At 30.5% G+C, this 5417-nt stretch overlaps 1 pseudogene; it reads right to left on the bottom strand.

Moving 5' to 3' along the window:
- Positions 1-2440, bottom strand: part of LOC100817748 (uncharacterized) — a 15792-nt pseudogene extending 13352 nt beyond the window's left edge.
- Positions 2441-5417: the final 2977 nt, after the last annotated feature.

The following is a 5417-nucleotide window of genomic DNA, read 5'->3' as shown; positions in this document are numbered from 1 at the left end:
TAAAATAAGCCCAATCTTTTCGATACTAGCCGGTCCAGCTATACTCCCAACATGCAGATGCTATGTAAAGAATGATTGTCAATTTAGAATAGAAAATAATGCTAACAAAAAATAGAATAGCAACACAGACTCAAATGACACATGCAATAACATTTCAATGAATGACAAAATACCATAAAAACTATGAGACTATTCGTTGAACTACTAAGCCAATACATGCAACAACCTGAACAAAAAAAGAAAACCAAATCAGCAAATAGCAGAGAAGCAGAAACAAAAATTATATCTCTGAACAAATAATATTGCAACCATCAACAAACAAATAGAAAGGCCGAAAACAAACACAACAAAGTTCAGCTTTTGGAAAACAGAATACCAACCCATCCTTAAACCACACATGCAATAAGATTTCCATCAATGCCAACATACCACAAAAAGTATTACACTATCAATCAATCCAACAAACAATAACAGACAAATGGAAGCCAACAAAAAAAAACTAAGAGTTTGTAAATAATAAAAAACAGAACATAACACGTGCTAGAGCAACATAAACATGCAGAAACCAAAATCACCAAACAACAAAAACCTGACAAAATCACACATGCAAAACACACAAACAATAATATGGTTAATCAAAAAACACACATGCACAACAGACGAACAATAATATGATTAACGAAAAACCATGTAAATACAATCCAACCATCGAAGCCAGTGATAAGAGACAAAAAACAAAAAAGCCAACTCAGCAAAAAAACAGAACCAAACAATTATAACTCTAAAGGAATAATACGATCAATCCAAAACCATGTAAATGCAATCCAAAAGAACAACTGACAAATGCAAGCCAACGAAAAGAAAAGTAAGAATTTGTGAACAATAAAGAATATAACAGAACACGTGCTAGAAGAACATAAACATGCACTCGAACCTTCAACCACAGAAGAACGAAAATCACGAACTGGAAACCACAGCCTCACGCCAAAATCCCAAACAACAGAACAACTATATTGAAGACGGAAGTCAACTAAAAACAAATGAAAAAAGTTAAACAAATTCAATCAGCAGCTTGCAACTTGCTAGTGAAAGAAGTAAAAAACGCTACAAAGAAGCCATGTACACCACCAACCACCAAAACCGCAAACGGCAATCTAATCACTCAACAACACACCAAGCTACGTGGCTTAAAACCATAATCATAGAACCATAAAATAACACATGGCAGCAAGGTGGCAGAAAACCAACCCAACCTAGAAGGGCATAAATGACCAAAAAACAAAAAACTTGGACAGGTGTCAAGCTCTCAGCTATGGATATTTTGACCAAAAAACCAAAATTTTGGACAATTGTCAACCTCTCAGCCATGGATATTTCAGTATTTTCCATATACTTCTGTTTTAGTATATAGATATTGATTTTATTTTGATGATATTATTATTTAACGCGGTCTATATATCTTCATCACATCAAAGACAAGCTTGGTGGCCTAACAAATCTAACAGCAATTGCTCATTAAATTATACTCAAATCATCTTAGAATTTAGGTTTATGTTTCAGTTCTACAAAACTAACTAAAAAATAAAGATTATTTCACATTTATACATTTTATTGACCGTATTATATAATTTACATGAATATCTAAAATACATATTTATATGGGTTTTGTTAATCAATTTTCTTAGAACATTAATTAAGAAATTAAAAATAAAAAATATTTATTATAAAAATTATAAAAGAATATAAAAAAATTATAAATAATATAATTTTACATATTTTAATAAAATATATTTTATTTTAATTTCTTAATAATACTTTAAAGATACTCATTTATATTTACCTATTTATATTTGTGAAAAATTAAACCACTGTATAAAGTGATTGAACAAAGAAATGTGATATTATTTTCAATGGTAGTAAGGGATGACTGAGATAAATGCTAGAATTAATAGTTCATGTAAAATATATGTAACTTATGTAAAGATTAATAAATAAATTATTAATAATTAAAGCTATACTATAATTGAGTTAAAAAGGAGAATTTTTTGAAGATAATGATTGTTTGATGGGAATAATAGTTATAAAAATGGGTTAATATCTACTTAAAAAATACAATAATTTAATAAAGTAAAATCTTTTTTTTTTCTCTTCTAAAAAAATCAAAATACAATATAGAGAAATCATCCTATAAAAAAGATACATATTATTTATTTATTTATTGTGTAAAAATCATAAGTTTCAAAGTCATCATGTTATTTTCTCTTATTAATAATCTAAGAAATTCTTAAAGTTTTACAATAAAAAGGCAAGTACGGGCGCATCTACTAATGGCAGGCAGAGTGAAGTTTGCGTCACGGCCAAAAACGCTGACATCACGTGACCTAAGTCCCCTGCCCCCGTTGGTGTCACGTGTCTCCCCTCTTTGCATGCACAATGACATTGGATTAGAAGAAGAATCCCTTGAAAAACATGCGTAGTCAAGGGTAGTCGTAAGGTCCCACTGCCACTGACAATGACCAAAACGACCTCGGCAACTTAACCTTGATGGCAATCCCTCAGAAAACACGTTAGCGCTGAAACGACCCCCAACCTATGCATATTAGGATTGGGGTACCATGATTCGATGCTGGGGTTTTTCGTAATTGCAGCCTTCTCCACATGGCCCGTTTTAATTCGTCGCACGCCTGTTGTAGAAAGATTTGACTGCGAGCAGATGCTGAGGATCAGGGATCTTGACGTCACAAAAGGGCATGCATGAATAGGGTCCGTCTGATGGAGATGGGAAGGATGTGATCGCACGGAATACGAGGTGCGTGGACGCACCAAGTTGGACCCTAGTTACTAGTTAGCGTGCTATGCTATGCAATCTTAATAGAGAAAGAGAAATGCTACGAAGTACAAACACTTTATTTACACAATCATATTTAACTAATAAAAATAACAAAAATTTATAAATTTTACATCATATTTAATATTTTTTCTTGATTTTATGATTTTGCTTAATTAAAAAAATATATATATATTAAAAAATGTATTTCTAGTCCTACTCATATTCAATATGTATGCGTATGAAAAATGTAAATATAATATGCATTGACTAATAGTTAGGTCTGACAATAAATCTCTTCAATTATTGAAATGAAAAATCTGCACTTTTTTTTATAATACGAAAAATCTGTACTTAGAATCTTACTCTTACATTTTTTTCATTTGTTCCCAGGACATGATGTCACTAGAATTTTTACGCTATCTTCTCGAGTAGAATGAATGAATTCACTCGATATCATAATATTATTGGACGGTGATTTTGACAAGAAGAAAAATGATACGATATGACACAGGAAAATAATAAAAGTAATATGCGTTTTTTTTTTCTTTACTATTTTTAAAGGATTGGTTTACTTAATTTTAAAGTTAGTTTTAGACACTATTTTTTTTATCTAATAATATTTTTTAAATAACGTGTGTGATATTACTTTTATGATTATGTATATTAGCTTTTAAATAAATTAAACATTCATATATTAATAATGCAATAATTGATATTTATTAGTTTTTAAACTATATTACCCATATCCTTATATATAAGATCACTTTAACGTTGTAATTTCTATAATATTTGATTAGGTGTTTTAATTAAATTTTAAGAATTATTCAATTTAATTTAAATATAATTAATTAATTATGAAGCAATGATTTACTATCACTACAAGAAAAAATACTTATGTTTACAGATAAAAATCATCACTAAATATTAAAAATGCATAAGTATATGTAATAAAGACTTTTTTTATGAATATTTTGACCCTCAATTTTGAGGGTACTTACAATGACGGATTATAGTCTTCCAATAGAGGTTTTACCTACAAATTTACTTTTACCTACGATTACATTTGATTGTCACTGTATATGATTCCTACAATTCACAATGTGTGTAGGTAAACGTCATTACTTTATATCTACAACCTCTAATTGTAGGTAAAAACATTAACTTGTACCTACAACCTCCAACTATAGGTAAAAATCATTAACTTATGTCTACCATTGAAAGATTATAAATACAAACCATTTAATTGTATTACAAGAAAATGTCTTTACCTCAAAATCATTACTTGGTTATCTTCATTGTTGCAAGTCATTGCAATGACATAAAAAGAGTACATATTAACATATACAAATGAATATCTTATATAAATAGATGTGCTAGCTTCTCAACTACAGTTGCATAGGTATGTCAATCAACTAACTTGGCCTAACATGAACCTTAAAAATGATATTAGAATAGAAAAAATAATATAATAAAGCTTGATTAGTTTGAGTCAATTCTCAAAAAAATAAAATCCAAAATCTTTTTCTTAGTCAACAAGTCTAGGTACATACATGACTTAAGGAAAAGAGGAGACAACCAAGTTGGACACTAATTACAATCCTTGAGGACCACCTAACCCAAATGAATGATTGAATGAATGGAAAAATGTACAACTTAGGCAAGTTGAACTCTAATAGAAGGCTTTCACATGTTAGTTCATCTTGAAACTTCATTAAAAATGTTAAAACTTTTATCCATGTAGTCGATTTTACCTAGTAAGATAAGGTTTTAGTTGCTGTATCAAGTCGAACTCACAAGATCTATGGACTTCCCATGCCTTTGACATATAACTTCCAATCGAAACATCTACTAGCTTTTCTAGAGGTATTTACATATCTGTCTCCGTGTAAGAAGGGTCTAAACAACTCACTGGTTTGCAAGAATTTATGTGATTTGCTGACTCCAATACCTGTTTCAAAATTTGAAGATAAATCAGGAAAGCAAGCACTGAAATTGAATACTACAAAAAGAAAAGGTCACTTCAAATATTATTGCCCATCGCAACTGTGTTGCATAAATACTCGGTAAAAAAATGCATATCCAGTCTCTCCAAAAATGCATCTATCAACTTGTATCTCTTGTGAATAGTCATTGGGCAGTATTAACTTCCCCATTCGAGTTTAATTTTAATGGATATGTCGAAAATCATAGTAAAAGTCGTATGTGTTTAGTTCCCTGGCCTTTATCAGGGGCCCAAGGTTATGATCCCCACATACTCTGTCCAATAGGACAATAGGGTAAAGAACCTCCCTAGAGCCTCACCCGAAAAGAACAACTAAATCAAATTGATAAAACTTTCAAGGTATTGGGCAGATCTATAACTGTAGTATGTAAGCAAAAAGCTTGTATCTAACAAGACATGTAGATGAACGTTGTCCAACAACTATTTCACACTACTATCGACTAAAATTATAAAAGGGCACAAAATAATGTTTTTTTCCACTTATGATGACTGCGAATAAATTTTGCTACATAATGCAGCTATAGGCTTATAACAGATCACACAAAACACCGTACATAAAGGAACAAATTACACACATATAATGGG

This window comes from Glycine max, chromosome 14 (genome assembly GCF_000004515.6).
Source record: "Glycine max cultivar Williams 82 chromosome 14, Glycine_max_v4.0, whole genome shotgun sequence".
Classification (NCBI taxonomy): Eukaryota; Viridiplantae; Streptophyta; class Magnoliopsida; order Fabales; family Fabaceae; genus Glycine; species Glycine max.
This window is presented reverse-complemented; position numbering and strand designations above follow the sequence as displayed.